Below are 17476 nucleotides of genomic sequence, written 5' to 3'. Positions count from 1 at the left end.
AAGATATACATGTGAGGATAATTGGTAAGTCTGAGTGAGTGCTGGCATGGGTGTGAGTGCACCCAGTGATGGGCAGGCATCCTGTCCAGAGTCAGTGTCTGCCTTGTGCCCTGAGCAACCAGGATAGTCTCCAGCCCTGTGACCCTAAGCGGTTGGAAAATAATTGAATATAATTTACAGCTTAATATTAGAAATGTTTGGGATCTTTATTTAGAAGTCTGGTGATGCTTTTGTGACCAGAAATATAGCAGTAGAATCTTAATGCTGTTATATCAATTACCTTATTGTAAAACTGTTTTCATTATATGAAACCAGTCATTTTGTTTAAAGTCACAGTTTCCAAGACCTGTGGAGAATGTTAAGTGAGGACTTACTGTATAGCAAAAATGTATGTTTTTTGAGCTGATAGATGAATTGTTAGAAAGGCTGTTATAATCACATCATGGAGACACCACACCCATCACTGCCCACCTTAGACTTTTATGATAAAGAAAAAAATAAGCATCTAATATATGTTATGTATGACATATGATATAATATCAATGATATCTTAATTGTTTGAGATCTGCTATTTCTTGACATTTAATGCAATTTCTAATTAATTTTCCAATTCTTATTTCCCTTCAAAAATTAGTTCTTTTTTTTTTAAGATTTATTTTATGCATACAATGACTGGGGTACAGGCCAGAGATGCAGGGAGGTGAGAGGATTCATCAGAGACAGAGTGGGGGCAGAACAGGCTGACGGACCCAAGTACACTGCTGAGGGGAGCAGCAGGGAGAGGGGAGAGGTCTGCCTCGCCATGTGGGAATTTCCCTGGCCAGCCGGGATCAAACCCGCAATGCAGAGGCTGCGGAGAGCTTCATTGCACCGCGCTCAACCCACTGCACCACTGAGAGGCCCTCAAAAATTAGTTCTTAAGCTTGCATGGTAGTTACTGAAAGTCCCAAAGTAATTTCCTTGCTGTTATTCTAAATATGTGTATATGTATATATTTATATAAAAGCAATTAACATTATACTGTAAAATTGTGTAGTGATAAAATATTCTTTCATTTAAATATCCAAATGAAATGAGATATTTTATATTCTCTAGAACACAAGTTCCATGTAGTTAAAAGTCAAAAATGTTTTACTTTAAAATGATCATTTCATGATTTTTTATAACTTCATAATTTTTGTTACTTAGAACATATAGATGTTGATGTATATAAATTATATATGATATATACATATTATATGTGTTTATACACATATGTGTATGTGTGTGTGTTTATGTTCATGCCAGAGAGGTAGGTTATGGTGAGGTACAAAAACTCCATCTGAGCAATAAAAGTTATTTCTTTTCCCATCTTCTGTCTAATACTGCCAACTGTGACAAGGGCAGAGAAGCAGGACTTTGTTCAACTGATGAGAAAAGATTTGCTGTCCATTGATTTTATTATTTTAACTTTCATTAAGAAAGGTGACATTTTTCTAAAAATTATTCTCTGAGACTCTTCGTCCTTCAATGTATAGAACCATGTAACATCCCAATAAAAGTAAAGTGTATTTCAACATGAAATTGACTTGAAAATTTAGCCAAATAGAACAGAGTTTAAATATTAATCCTAAAATGAATACCCTCTACCTACAAGTACAAGGATAGAGCCAATGGGTATCTACTACAATTACAATCTTGGTATTAGAAATATAGTAATCTTTTCCAACTTGAATTTGCTAAAACAGAAAAATAAAAAAACAAATTTTTACAACTGTGTTTAATCCTTATGTCCCTGAGTGGGGTGATTTTCTTGTTCTTTCAGTGAATGTGACCACCTAAATTTTTTTATAATTTAATTTTATAAATATATTTTACATATTTCTTCCTTTCTGTACAATGCATGCTTTCTTCTTTTAGGTATAGTCCCCACAAAATTCCCATCACCAATTCCCATCACCATCACCATAGTCCCTTGTGTAATAACACATTCCCTCCACTGTTTTGATCCCTCACCCTAACCCTCCCCTACAGAGTGTCTCTGATTAATAGTTGCCTGTTAATTTTGTTTTTTAATTTATTACAATTTTTTTTTCTGATCCCTTATTTGGTTTCCTTATATTCCTCCTATAAGTGAAACCATTTGATATTTTTCTTTTTCCTTCTGGCTTGTTTTGCTGAGCATAACTGACCACCTAGATGCATGGATTTTTTTTTTTTTTCAGTAGGTGAATCATATGGAAGTGGGGTAATGAACAAGTGTAGTTCTATTTCAGACCCCTAAGGAAGAGTCCCAATCATTCCACCTTGGATCAGATGTTTGAACCTGGATTGGTCCATTAGGAAATGGTGTCAGCAGAGAAAAGAGCATCTTCTATGGAGAGCATGTGGACAGCAGAGAAAGAACAGGAAATTCATAGAAAAAGACTGTGGAAAGTTTCTCACAAAAATTGAACACTGGATAGATAGTGTTCTGAAAAAGGAACAGATAATACTAACACTCAGAAGAGGGAGTAAGTTACCTGTGTTTACAGCATCAGTTAGTGGGGCTGTTCCTTCCTGAAATAGAACTTGAAGACAGCAGCAGTCCAAGGTTAAATTCACTGTTACCAGATGTCTGCAAGCTCCTCTTCCTCCCCCAGGGGAGTTTTCAACCCAAAATTATGAGTGACCATTGTGCCAGCATGAAGTGGACACCATCTCCCCATGTCCACTCTCCTCATCCTCCTGCTCCTAAGTGGGCACGTTGGTTTTCATTTTATCCATTGCATTTGACTGTGTAGTATATTTCCTTGTTACTTTAATTTTCTTAGTTTTTACATTTGTGTAAATTATCTTGCCTCTTGGAATCACAGCTGAACCTGGGGTTTAGCTAAGTAAAACAGAAAGAAATTTTTGAATAATTTGGAATTTTCTTATCTGCACCTAATCCCATCAAGAGGTAATCTGAAATCTGAAGAACACAATAATTCCCTGCCTTAGTCTTATAGAGAGCTATGTAGCTCTGTAATGAAACAAAGTTCTAATATTTATCATTATTTTTCATGTTAAGATTGCTCTAAAAGTTTTTACTTTACTTGTGTTTTTATTTTGTTTTTTGTTTTTTTTTTACTGCTTTACCCCACTCTCGCAGATGATTACCCCCGTCAATAAAAACAAGCAAGCATAAAACGTGGAGAAGATCCTTGAGAATACATGAGGAAAAACAAAACATTTAATATTAATGGAGTTTTTCCCATATTTGGTGTTTACATTAACTATTTAAAATATGCTTCTTACTGATAGAAGGGCAAGAAAATGCAAGTTTTTTAGCAGCTAACTTTCTAACATATACTGCTAATGAAAATATTAGGTTCTCAAACTTTCTAATTAGCTTATAAAATCCATTCTGCTATTGGGATTTCAATTCTTTTATTGTCTTTTCCTGCTTGTATCTCTAATTATAGACTGTAAACTAAAGGATTTCTTTTATATACCACAAGAGCATTATAAAAGAAAACTAGCAAATTTTAAAAAAATAAATGACTTCCTAAGACTCACTAGATGCAAATGCTACTAAATGATTTGGTTTCATGATGAAGGGAAGACTTTTAAACATAGATAATTGAACTTTAGAGAAAATAATTTCAAATACTGATAAGGGCTGAGTAAATCATGGAGGTAATTCTGTCTGTCGAAACTCATATACATTCAGTTTTTTATCTAATGACACAAGAATATTGAGGGGAAGGGGTGGATTATTACTCCATTTTTGAGTAGGCATATTTGATCATCTCTTAGTATAATAAATCTTGCATAGTAGTTAAGAAGTTGAAATGATGACAGTCAGAAATCAAAACAATAGCAATGCAAATATCTGCCATTAACTAGCCTCATCTACCAAACACTCAAACTCCATTTCTTATAGCAGCCTTGAAAGTTACTATTTTAATTTTTCCAGCTTGATATATAGATATAATATCTGTAGAGGTGTGCATATACATAAATAGTATAAAAGTCACCAATTTAGGTGTACAGTTCAATGACTTCAAGTAAATTTGTAGCATTGTTTAACAATCACCTCAATACAATTTTAAAACATTTCCATCACTACATATATGTCATTAAAAATCGTCTGTATTTACTCTTCATCTGCACGCCAAAACTAAATGATCACTAATGTGCTTTCTGTCTCTATAGAATTGCCTTTTACAGTTATATCATGTAAGTCAAATTTTATAATTTGTGCTTTTCAAAAATTTATTTAGTATATTACATTTGAGGTTCATCTATGGTATAGCACAGATGGGCATTTGGATTTTTTTTTTTGGCTGTTATTTATCATATTACAATGAACATCCATGTACAAGTGTTTGTACAGGCACATATTTTTTTTCTCTTCTTTGGAAAGTCAGGGAAGTATTGCTAAATTATACAGCAAGTTTATGTTTTAATTTTCAAATCAGTGGATACATCTTTTTGTATCCCATGAACAATGAATGAGGGTTCCAATTTCTCCAATCCTCTCCAGTACTTATTTTAGTCATCTTAATGATTATGAAATGGCATCTCATGTGGGTTTGATTTGCACTTTCCTGATGGCTAATAATATTGAAACGCATGTCATATGTTATTGGCCCTTCATATGTATAATATAAAATGTAAATATCTTCCTTGATGAAAAATCTATTCAAAATTTTGTGCTTATTTTTTATTGCCCTTTTATCATCTGGTAATTGAGTTGTGTTTTAAATATAGTTTGGATACAAATCACTTATCATGTATATGCTTTTCTCTCCCATCCTGTGGTTTATTTTTCATTTATTAACGGTGTAGTTTGAAATTCAAAAATTTTGATGAAGACCAATTTGTCTTTATTTACTAACTTGTGTTCTTGGTGCTAGATCTAAGACTTTGCTTAATGCAAAGTTGCTGTTTTATTTTCACTGAAGAGGAAACAGTCTTGGAAAGGCCAAAGAAACAGAAATACAATGGTGTTTTCATGCACCAGATATTATCTTCCTCTCCACTTGTCACAGGGCAGGGAGAGGGGCACCTCAGAGCCCCCAAACCTGCCTGCTCTAAATAGGTTCTGCCATCCGTCTCATCAACACAAAACACATAAGACTTTAATAGAAAGGAACTTTAATACAATTAGGGAACAATACAAAAAAGGCAAAGAATATAGTTTCTAAATCAAGCACCCACAGTTACCCATCGTGGGTAACTGTTACCCTCGTGGGTAAAGACCAAGCAGGATTGGCCCAACACAAGGCCCAAAAGCCTGCCACAAATCTAAAGCACCTTTCAGCAGAGACCCACAGAAAAGGATCAGAAACAACCTGACAAGTCTGGAAGGAAAAGAGGAAAATCAAAATCAAGACAAAGGCTGCTATTATTAACCTCTCCACCGTCTCTCACCCACATCTGCTTCAACCAGTCCAGGACCAAGAAGCAAGTGCAGCTTCTTCATATGTCTCTGCTCCATGTGCCTCCTCCAGGTCTCCTTGTGGCTCTCCATCCTCCTTCCTTCCTTCCTCCATCTCTTCTCCAGCATCTTCTCTTTCCTGCTCAACCCCACCCTCCTTTGGGTGGGGCAGGGAACCTGGAACTTCCCCTTTTCCTGGGCACCCTGATATACACTCACTGCTACCTACTGGAATTCAACAGTAATCCTGGGGATTAGGGTGGGGTTGGGGAGGAGCAAGCCCTGGAGAGTGAATCTGACACTGGACCTGGGTTTTCTCAAGCTCAAAGGTCTTTGACAATACCCATTTTGAGTGACTGAAATATGTGCAGAAGTAACAAATGCTTCTTCCCAGAAAACACTTGTAGCTTCTTTTACATACCTTTGAGATAAAGGAAAGTGATAAAAATAACTGGAACATCACTTTTCACCAAGGAGTTTGAATAAGAAAAACTTTTAAAGCAAGATCACATTGGCCAGCCCTGTCTGCAGCTCACTGAGCTGTGTCTTTCTCACTATGAGAGCGCAACCACATCATGATTTTCTTTTCTGAAGAGGGCCTTCCAGCTTTATGGGGTCCATGCCTGGTACAGATGAGATGTTCTACGTGAATATGTGAAAACTACTCTGAAAAATGAGTATTTGAAAGTTTTGTACTCAAACTTGAAAGTTTTCTTATGTAAATTTGTAAGCTTCTGGTCATTTATGCAGACATTCCAAAATAAAAAACACTTTCTATAAAAACGACTAATAAGAAAAATGCTACAGCAGTCACTGGCAACAGTAATCCCTGGGGGCAGGGAGGGGGGTGGGGGAGAAGTGAGCTCTGACCCTGCTTTAGTGACATCATAATCCAGTCTGCTATTTTTTTAACTTGAAGTCACATTGAAGCAGAAGGGTATCTTGTTCATTCAAACTGTATGTTCTTCATTATTTGTGGTTAACTGAAATTAATGGATTAATTTTATTTTACAAGAGGTGATTAGGTTTGTTTTTCTGTAAACTTTTTTGACAAAGCATTAGTTTACAGCACTGCATTTGATTTAGAGGTAAAGATTCACACCTCATCAGATGTATGTCATCACACTACACCCACCACAGTAGCATATATACCACTCCACAGTGCTTTGGGCCCCTCCCCTCTTATTCCCCTCTTCCCTAGCTCCCCACCCCCAGCCCTTCTCTGGTAGTGAAACTTTGCAGTCATATTCCTAGGGTTTATTTGTTTGTGGGGTTTTGTGTGTGTGTGTGTGTGTCATATTCCTAGGGTTTATTTGTTTGTTTGGTTTTTTTTTGTCTGTTCCTTTCTTTTGTTTCTTCATATTCCACAGGAGTGAAATCACCCAGTATTTTCTTTCTCCTTCTGACTTACTTCACTTAGCATAATTTACTCCTGTCTCATATGGCAAGATTTCATCTCTTTTTATTATTGAGCAGTATTCTATTGTGTACATATATACCACATTTTCTTTTTTTTTTTTTTTTTTTTTTTTTTTTTTTTTTATAGAGGCATGTTTTTTTGTTTTTTTTTTTATTTATTTATTTATTTGTTTGTTCATTTGTTTTGTTTATACATGCACTGGGTACAGTCAGAAGCGCGGGAGGGTGAGAGAATTCACCAGAGCCAGAGCGGGGAGCAGAGCAGGCAGAAGGACCGAAGTACACTGCTGAGGGGAGCAGTGGGTGGCAGGAGAGGTCTGCGCACCATGTGGGACCCTCCTCCGGTGGCCGGGGAGCAGCCGGGAATCGAACCGGCGCCGCAGAGGCTGCGGGCAGCTTCGCAACCCAGCGCTCTACCGCTACACCACCGGGGAGGCCCTATACCACATTTTCTTAATCAACACATCTGTCCTTGGCACTTATGTTACTTCCATAAATTAGCTATTATAAATAGTGATGTGATAAAAACATAGGAGTGCATATATATCCTCTAATTAGGGTTTTGATATTCTTTAGACAAATACCAAAGAATGGGATTGCTGGGTCACATGGTAAGTCTGTTTTTAGTATTTTAGGAAACAACTGTTTTCCGTAGGTACTGGACCAGATTATATTCCATAGCAGTGGATGAGAGTGATTTCTTCTCCACATCCTTGCCAGCATGTTTTTTCTGGTTGTTGTGATGGACCATTCTCACAGGTGTGAGGTGACATCTCACTTTGATTTTGATTTGAATTTTCTTGGGAATAAGTGATGTTGAATATTTTTATGTGCTTGTTGGAATTGTGTCTTCCTTAGAGATGTGTCTAACTCTCCTGCCTCCTTTTTTTATTGGGGTGTTGTTTTCTTGTTTCTAATAACAAGGCTTTTGTTATTAGCCCCATGAGGGATTTTTGATGTGGAAACATTTTTTTTTCCATTTGGAAGGATGTCTTTTTGTGTTGATGATAGTTTCCCTTACTGCAGAAGCTTTTTAGATGTAGTCCCATTTGTTTATTTTTGCTTTCAGTTCCCCTGCTATTGGAGTTGAGTTCCCAAAGACATCTCTGAAACCAATATTGTGGAGTGTTTTGCCAATGTCTCTTCTATGTATTTCATGGTTTCTGCCCTTAAATTCAAGTCTTTAATCCATTCTGAATTAATTTTTGTGATTTGTGTTAGAGAGCAGTCCAGTTTCTTTTAATTTTTAATTTTTTTTATTTTTTACATCATTGTTCATTTTTAAACAATGTTTGCTTCCCCCCAACCCCCTCAGGTGTAGTCCCCATAGAGTTTCCTTCACCAATGCACCCGTGCACCATCACCTCAGTCCCCTGTGCTCCTCCCTCCTTCCCTCTGACCCCTCTCCCTCCTCCTCCCTTGCAGGATGTTGAACACTGTGCTATCAACAAATGATACATTCCTGATTGAAAATAGTGCTATCTGGAAGATAAATTATAAAATGCTTGAGTACCTGGGTAAATAAATATTAACTCCAAAATATGTATTAAGTGGTAAATAAGTGGTGGGTATGTGGAATAAACCTCTCTGTTCAGAGTAAACATTTCACTGTTAAAAATTATCATGAAAAGTAAATAATATTTGGGTAACATTTCCCTAGGTCTGGTAAAACATAATATTTTTGCAGGTGAGAGGGAATTCCTGGGCTTTTTGTTTTGCTTCAAATGTCTATACTTCATATTATAGAAGTCAGCACCTATATATGTTAACTGGTTCAAGCAAAAATTTAAAAATCACAGTGAAATTTTACTCTCTCTAGTAAAAGGACCAGAAAAGGAAGCCTTTATGGACCTAAAAGAAAGCTTTTAGGCCATAAAAAGCTTTACTGTAGGCAAACGTCACAGAAAAATGGCAGCACATTCCTCACTCCCATCAGCAAAGGCCCAGTTGGGAGCCTACATTTCTACCTGAGGCAGATTATAATGAGAAACCAACACTGCTCCCCTATTCCTAGGCTTTCAGAGGAAACTTCAGTATGGAGTCAGAACTTTCATCCTTACCAAGTGTTAATATAGCAGTGACAATTACCAACCCTCCTGGAAGTGTCACAGAAAACCACAGAAACCCTGGACTTCCATCTTCGCCCAGCAAGAACATTGCTCCCTGGTTCCTCCCTGGTGGGGTGGTTTCAGAGTCAGGACTTCCACTACCATCCAGAGATACTGGGGTTTCTTCTTAGAGTCAGGGTATGCCACATGGGGTGCAGGAATTAGGCATTCCTATCTCTCCCACCAGGGTGGCATCAGTGAAGACTCTTTGGGAATCAAGGTCTCCCTATCCCCCACTGAGCAAGAGTAGGGGCCTTTTGTCAAGAAAGACCTGGAGAACAAGACTTAAGTTCCTACTCTCAGTGAATAGTAATAAGATGACTTGCTCTTTACCTAATGGAATATTGTCAGAAGAGACCAGTAACACAGTTTTAAATAAGATTAAATCTCATAACTAAAAATAGATGTTTTTATTTAAAAGTCAATCATAAGATGGGCAAGTCAATCACAATATATGAGAAAAATCATTCAATAGATGTTAGAATATTGAATTTATCTGAGTCCAACGGGCTTGCATAGCATTGGTATTTCATAGCAAAACAAAAGGATATGATTGATTTGCAGTAAGAACATTGACTACTTAGGAAATACAGGCTAACAAAAGTATGCAGCTCTTGCAAGAGTGTCTTAATTTATTAAATTTTTATAGTATTTTCTAAACTACTTTGCAGAATCTTACATAAAGAATATGAAATTGTAGGAAATTCAATAAAAGCATGGTATTCTCAGAAAGTCAAGAATTTCTGTACTTCAGGACATATGTATTGCCTGGAATGTCTCCCACTTTAGTTCAGAGTTTGAGGAAGGTACTACTGAGTTCACCATCTTGTGGATTGGGGTAAAAAATATAGAGGTATTCACAGGTCATGGTAAATTGCACCCTGAATCATTGAATAATCTTCATAAATAAGAGCATTAATCACAGAGATAAAGATATGACACGCAACATATCATTTAGCCATGGTCCTAAGGACTTTTCAGAGTTATCCAATAAAGAGGAAGGACAAGCACTGAATCAGGAGGATTTGGGTTCTAGTCCTAGTTCAGTGCCTGATTGGAAAGAAATTACAAATCTCTGGCCATCAATTTTTTCATCTTATATGTGGGTGGGTGATACAATTGCCAGTTGGAAAGCACTATCATTCTGATTATTCAGTATAAATACCTATGATTTTCATAGTTGTTTTATAAAAATGAACATGCTGTCCACATGAAAATTCAGGAATCTTTTTATTACAATTTCACAAAAAAAATCTGTATGTATGAAAACAATATTTAAATTTCTGTTAATGGTCTGTGATCCAGGAGCCCATGCCCTCTCCCAGGAAAAAGACAAGGTTCCTAAAAAAGGACAAGATTACAGGAAAATACCACAGCTCTGGGATTACCATGGGTCTAGAAAGTGCAGCGAGGGAAGAGTTGGAGTGGTCTGAGCCAAGGAGGGAGACTTGGTAGTTCAAGGTGGAATATGTGTGGGAGGGCTGTGCCAACAGGGAACAGTAACTATACAAGGATGACCAACGATGTAAGAAAGCAAATTATTTTTTTAATTCTATGACAATAATTATGTAATTTTAGTCCTTAATTCTCTTCATTAGGTTATATTTATCTTCTTAAAGGTAACTTTCCTGACTGGCACTTATGCTCTAAGGTGGGTTAACCCAGATTGTCACTGGTCTAAAGTCATACAGGTTTGATCCAATGCATTATTGCTTTCAGTTATCATGGGTTCTGTTTGTCAGTCACTTGATTCTAACAGGTTCTGAGGTGGCTTCCCAGGGAGTTGGTGTTGTTCACAGCATGGCATGAGGCCCATTACTATGAAACAACCACAGTGATAATAAAAATAAATAAATAGATAAAGCAAGTAGCATGTGTCAAAGAAGAAATAAAATTCTATGTTGCATTTTAGGTTTACAAACTGTCAGAAGCACTTTTATTTGAATCTAGCTTGTTGTAACAAGGCGTTAGGGAGGTAGCAGAGAACCACTGTTTCAAAAACTGGAAATCTCAGTGAAATAATTAAGGTGTTGTGTAACGAAACTTTGACTCTGAGGTACAAAGCAACCATTTGAATGTTTTTTCTGTATCTTCTGTTTTACTTTCTAGCAAATAGGGCTCACTGTTTGTTGCTATTTTTATAGTCCATTCCCCCAACTGTTTGCTGACATTAATAGTTTATCTTTTAAAACTTGTAAACTAATGTAAATTATGCAAATATGTAAGGGATGTAAATAAATGAACTTCCATATATAATCAGTCTGCCCAAGAACAACCTACCCCTTTCTTTTTTTATTTTAACATTTATCATTTTTTACATTTTTAGACAACATTTACTTTCCCCCACCCCCTCAGATTGAGTCCCCAGAGAATTTCCTTCCCCAAGGCACCCATGCACCATCACCACAGTCCCCTGTGCTCCTCCCTCCTTCTCACCCCCTCCCTCCTCCTCCCCTGCAGTATGTCTCTGATTTATAATTGTTTTTGCTTTGTTGTGTTTTGTACTGTTATTTTTTTTATACTGATGTCTTATTTGGTTCCCCTATATTCCTGTTATAACTGAAACCATCCGATATTTTTCTTTTCCTTCTGGCTTATTTCACTCAGCATAATTCCTTTCTAGTTCCATCCATGTTGCTGCAAATGGCATGAGTTTATCTTTTTTGATTGCTGAATAATATTCCACTGTGGATATATGCCACATCTTCTTGATCCAGTCATCTATTTTTGGGCATTTGAGTTGTTTCCAGGTTTGACCTATTGTAAATAGTGCTGCAATAAACATAAGGGTACAGGTGCTCTTTTGAATCACTGTTATTGTGTCCTTTGGATAGATCCCTAGGAGTGGAATTGCCAGATCGTATGGTAGCTCCATTTTTTGTAGACTGAGGAACCTCCAGACAGCTTTCCACAGTGGTTGGACCAGTTTGCACTCCCACCGGCAATGTAGGAGAGTTCCTTTTTCACTGCATCCTCGCCAACATTTGTTGTTCCTTTTTTTTTTGATATGTGCCATTATAAGATTTTTTTTATTTGCATATTTGTGAACTTCAAGTAAATGGAACCATACTGTGTATATTTGCAACATGCTTTTTTGGTCAATATTATGTTTTAAATATTCATTCTTAAAATGTTTCACTTATCTGTCATCATTACTTTATTTTTTCCCATGATAAAACTACAGTAAGCAAATGTATCCATTCTTGTTGACTGGGTGGGAGTATTTCCCATTTTTTACTTTATAATAAAAATATTATTAATTATAATTTATAATAAAATTATTATTAATTATTAAGGCTGTAAACAATATTCTAGATACAGAAGGTGGAGTTTCTCTGTGGTAGATACTGCAGAATTGCTGAGTCTAAAGGTTTACATGACTTCAAACCTACTGTCATGGTAAACTTTTCTGACAGTTGTACCAATTTCCATTCCTATAAGCCAGGAAAAGATTCAGGAGATCCATATTATCATCTAAATTGATAATATCCCCCTTTGTTTAATGCATCCAATTCAGTGGCTGGGAAATAGTATCTCATTGCATTTAAATTTTCATTTCCTTAATTATTAAGGCTGCAAACAAGGAAAAATAGCATTAATTAGTAATAAATGCCATCAAAAGTAAGTAGTCCAAGGAGGTAAAGCATGGAACGGGGCTATTTCAGATGAAGAATCAGGGAAGGTTTCCCGTGGAGAGTTATGTGTATTGAAAAATTAGTGACAAGATGGGCAGAGCCAGATCGAGAGTTGAGGGCAGAGTAACTAGTTTCTGATTCTATGGAAGAAGTAGAACACTCTTTCCCCAACCCCATCTATAAAAAATTATTGAAGTAACACTAATCTATACAACATTCTTCCCTTTTAAGTGCTGAAAGTCCATAAGATTGCACAAGAGGACAAAGGAAATCTTGGGGCTCTCCTTCACAAGTAGTTGGGCAAGGATGAAGACTCAGGGAGTTTTGTGTTGATGTGCTTTTTTGTCCGAACCATGGCTGAAGTTTTAGGATCAAGGCTCTTTGTTTGTGTCTGTTTGATTGTTTTTATGTCTATGAATACTTATCTTCCACCTCTGAATAATGATATGAAACTACACTGGGTAAATCGAGAAAGAGAAATAGTACTATGGTGAAGGATAGATCTGGATTTCTAACTGTGAATTTAATATATTACGTTATAATGCAATGTCACTTCAATAAAAAAGTAAAATAATAAAATTCCTCAAAGGAACTTCTATTCTGATTGGCCTAAAGATAAATATTTATACAAATTGAATATTTGCAAAATTCCCAGAATTTAAGGATTGAGCTTCTAATATTTTCATAGGCTTAAAAAACAATTCTTATAGAAACTAACTGAAAGGTTTTTAAAGTTCAAGTTTACAGTATTTAGGCAAAACTTTGGCCAAAAAAATCAACTTTAGTATCATTTTAATTAAAATAGCTATTTTTTAATGTTAAGTATAACACAGACATACATTTTTATTCTCATTGGGGGATGTTCTTCCTAAACTTATAGAAGTTTTCTGATTTAATAAACTGCATTGTATCAATCAGATGTTTCAGATTATGAAAAATGTACATTTGTGTTTAACCAAATCGAATCATTATTTCAGTCAATCTTATTTCAATAATATTCATGATTTATAGTCTGAAGATAGTTTTCTTGTTCTTTAGGTAACCTAAAATCCTGTACTTACACTTAATCGAGTTAATTAATAATATTCATTAGGTACATAGCATAATTTCAAGTTGATATGCTTTTTTCTTCTAATTTGCACATGGTACAGAAAGGCAACCAGAACATTTTATATTAATATTGAAACCAAATTATGCTCCAGAAATGGGACACAACTCTTTAATTGGACTGTTCTATCTCAGGAGTGAAAACTGATTAAATGAAATAACTGAGTATCTCAATTTCTAAATTGTAATTATTTTCAGTATTCCAGAGTGAGTGGTTATTGCCCCCAAATTCCTCAAGATTGAAGAACGTACACAATTCAAGGGGAAACTGAAACTGACACTAGCTTGGTTTCAGAACCCAAAAGAGAGAGAGGTAAATGGAACTTACTTAAACATTGTTTCTGAGACTTGTTGTAGGGTAAAGAAAATATCAGGCTTTTCTGCCCTTCCGCCATCAGGATAGATGATGGATCCTTGTCCTGAATGCATGCCTGATGGCGGGCACCTGGAATAGGGTGTGGGCATAGGTAGATGGGATTCAGCTGAGTTAAGACTGTGCTTTTTTAAGTGCTGCGTCACGGGGACAGCAGCAGCACCAGCACCAGCAGCACCAGCACCAGCAGCAGCAGCCGCCGCAGCCGAAGCCGAAGCCGAGAAGCAGCAGAACGAACGCTAGAGAGCCCAGATAGAGTGAGGACTTGCTGGGGGCTGGGAGGCCTGCCAGCCTCCCAGCCCCCCAGCCAGCACCCCTGCCTGCCATATGCCTGGTGAACCCCAAATAAAAAACCTGCAAAACTACTGAGGACTCTGACTCCTCCTTTACCCGGTCTGCATGGGATCAGAAAACCTGCACTGTATCCAGTCCTGCCCTTTACACTTGTTTTTATAGACAAAGCAAAACCTGAAGTCTTAATTAACTAACATTGAGCTGAGTTTCCAGGTCACTTGGAACTGGGAGAGTGAAGGTGAAGAAGAGGGAGTCCACCGACAGAAATCCAAAACTCTGGTAACCATCTTCATGTATGAACTGCCCTGTGACGAAGCAATGAACTTTGGACAAATCCATATTTATTTGTCCCCATCTACTTTCTTTTTTTTTTTAATTTTTTTTTAATTTATTTATACAAGCACTGGGTACAGTCAGAAGCGCGGGAGGGTGAGAGAATTCACCAGAGCCAGAGCAGGGAGCAGAGCAGGCAGAAGGACCGAAGTACACTGCTGAGGGGAGCAGCGGGCGGCAGGAGAGGTCTGCGCACCATGCGGGACCCTCACCCGGTGGCCGGGGAGCAGCCGGGGATAGAACCGGCTCTGCAGAGGCTGCAGGCATCTTCGCAACCCAGCGCTCAAACGCTGCGCCACCGGGGAGGCCCCTGTCCCCATCTACTTTCAACCAATAAAATTTAATTCCCTTTTTTCTCAAACCTGGTGCCTAGAACCTATCATAACTTCATTTCCTTTCCTAATTGAAAGGAAGGGGTAGATTTGACTTTCTCTCCTACCTCCTTGCCAGCTGATTCACAAATGAAGCAGTTTCTTTTCTCACATACCTGTGTCGTCCCAGGAAGACACAGAGCTGGTTCTCTATGAACCCAGAGACAGGTAAAGGAGAGTCCTTCGTGGCTTTTTCAGGGTTTTATTGGGATTTTAAACAATACAACTGAATATAACAATGTAAGAAAAATCCAGGTGCTCGCCATCAGGCATGCTAATCTAATGGTGGGGGGCAGAAAAACCTGATACTTTCCTTACCCTACAACCTGATTTCATTATTTGATCCATGCATGTCAGGTAGACCCTTTGCTGATAAACAACATTTCTCTATTTCATTTCTAGCACCCCTCTTTTAAGATGCCTAATCTTGAGGACTCTAAATCAACTCCTCTTTGCCATTGCTTCTCAACATAAAGTTCAAGTGAATAAGGAGGAGCAAAATCAAACAAGAGCTGTCAAGAGACTATTCTTTAGACCTTGCTTTGTCCCACTCAGATTTACAGGGTCTCTGAGTTGAGCAATGAATGATATTCATTAATTGTAGATAAAAGTGAGGCCTGACAATGTTAAATTTTACCTATTTTCTGTGATCCCAGAAAATAACAAGTTAAGGAAGCACATCCTTCTGCTTTATGAAATTCTTCTACCCTTTTGTGTTCCCAGAAATAGCCTTACCCCAAAGAATCACTCTTTCCCACATGACTGAGATAAGACTTTCTGGCCATACTTTCTGAGTTCTCGGTAAGACATGCAGGTGGCTCCCTGGTTGACCTGTGACCAGGAAAAGCACCAGCATTTCCCACTTGTCCAAACCTGCTGATGAAGTCAGGCACAGACTCTCAACATCCTTTTCTTTGTCTTATGAAGGATTAGCTGAATTTAGAATTGTCTGTCCTTCTGAAACTAGCCAAACACAGAAACATTCCTGTTCATCTAGTTCACGCCTTAATTGCAGGACAAGCCCAGTTGTAAATCAACCCCACCTGTACCTTTTCTACTGCTTCCTGCGGAAGTCTAGGGCAGAAGCTCCCTGGCAGGACACTGTGGTCCTTGGCTCTGAAGTGCTCTTCTTATTGCAATAACTTGAATAAAATCAGTCTCCTTACATGTTCACTTTTTGTCTTTGATAACATGAATAAAGGCATGTTTATCCTTCAACCTATGTGGCCATATTCTGTTACCTACGCGGATTGTACAGAACTCGAATGACAAAAACTCAATAAACTATTAAACCAGATGAAGAACGATGTGGACAGAATCATCTGGAGTGGGGGTGGACAAAATGACTTAAATGTGACCATTTTTCTAGGAGTTTTTATTTTCATTTAAAAAAATTAAAAACTGAAGTCAAGAGATATACCATTCATCTATTTAAGAGACATTTTCACAATTAAGCAATTATACTTAAGAAGTATATCAACTTCTTCTTATTTTTGGAATCATTTAGAATAACAGCAAAGTTTCATAGTACAGAGTAGCCAGTTCCCAGTTTCCTGTAGCTTGGAGAATTAGTATTTCTCTCAAATTTTTGTGGTTACTCTAGAGTTTGTGTTATGCATTTTTAAAGAATCTAAGCCCCCGAAATAACACTACACCACATGTTGTGTAGTGCTTGGACCTTATAACAGCATTCACAATCCCTTCCTCCCCTACCTGTGATGTCACTATAATTGAACTTGCCGTTACTGTAATCACTTAATGCCCTATTGTCAATGTCATTTTAAACAGTATCTTTTAGATCAACTAAGAATAAGAAAATCAAAATATTTAATTTTATTAATTCTTTCTCAGAATCTCCTCCTTTTCATTGATTGAACTTTTTGATCTTTATCAGTTGGTCCTTGTTTGATGTTCTTACAGAGGTCCCCTAGGCTTCAAATTCCTTTCGTTTTTGTTCTGTGCCCCCGCTTGACACTGGGACTTCCCTATGTACCACTCATCAGAGTCTGCATCTTGCAGTTCTTCGGCTGGGATCTACTCGAGCAATACTGGAGACCTGTTGGAGTGATGGTGAGGAAAAGCATTTTGTAAGATTTCTCTAAGTCCCTGTCTTGAGTGGGTCTCTATTTGGGACTATGGCCTTATAACCTCCCTCTTCTTCCTGTCCCTATTCCTTTCCCTGATGGCAGCATTCCCAATCTATTTCTTGAAGCCCTATTCCTTATTTTTTTTATTTTTTTTTATAGAGGCATTTTATTTATTTATTTATTTATTTATTTATTTATTTATTTATTTATTTTTTTGTTTATACATGCACTGGTTACAGTCAGAAGCATGGGAGGGTGAGAGAATTCACCAGAGCCAGAGCGGGGAGCAGAGCAGGCAGAAGGACCGAGGTACACTGCTGAGGGGAGCAGCGGGCGGCAGGAGAGGTCTGCGCACCATGTGGG

The 17476-nt window shown here is 37.4% G+C and overlaps 1 long non-coding RNA gene across 1 annotated transcript in view; it reads left to right on the top strand.

Annotated features, from left to right (window-relative positions):
• Positions 1 to 17434, top strand: part of LOC129144836 (uncharacterized) — a 37804-nt gene extending 20370 nt beyond the window's left edge. Inside the window, exons 2-3 of the long non-coding RNA XR_008549551.1 lie at positions 16947 to 17096; positions 17353 to 17434. This is a non-coding gene — a long non-coding RNA (uncharacterized LOC129144836). The remainder of the gene's footprint in view (positions 1 to 16946; positions 17097 to 17352) is intronic.
• Positions 17435 to 17476: the final 42 nt, after the last annotated feature.

The sequence above is a fragment of the Talpa occidentalis genome, unplaced genomic scaffold (assembly GCF_014898055.3).
Source record: "Talpa occidentalis isolate TD23 unplaced genomic scaffold, MPIMG_talOcc4v2.1 talOcc4.7, whole genome shotgun sequence".
Lineage (NCBI taxonomy): Eukaryota > Metazoa > Chordata > Mammalia > Eulipotyphla > Talpidae > Talpa > Talpa occidentalis.
This window is presented reverse-complemented; position numbering and strand designations above follow the sequence as displayed.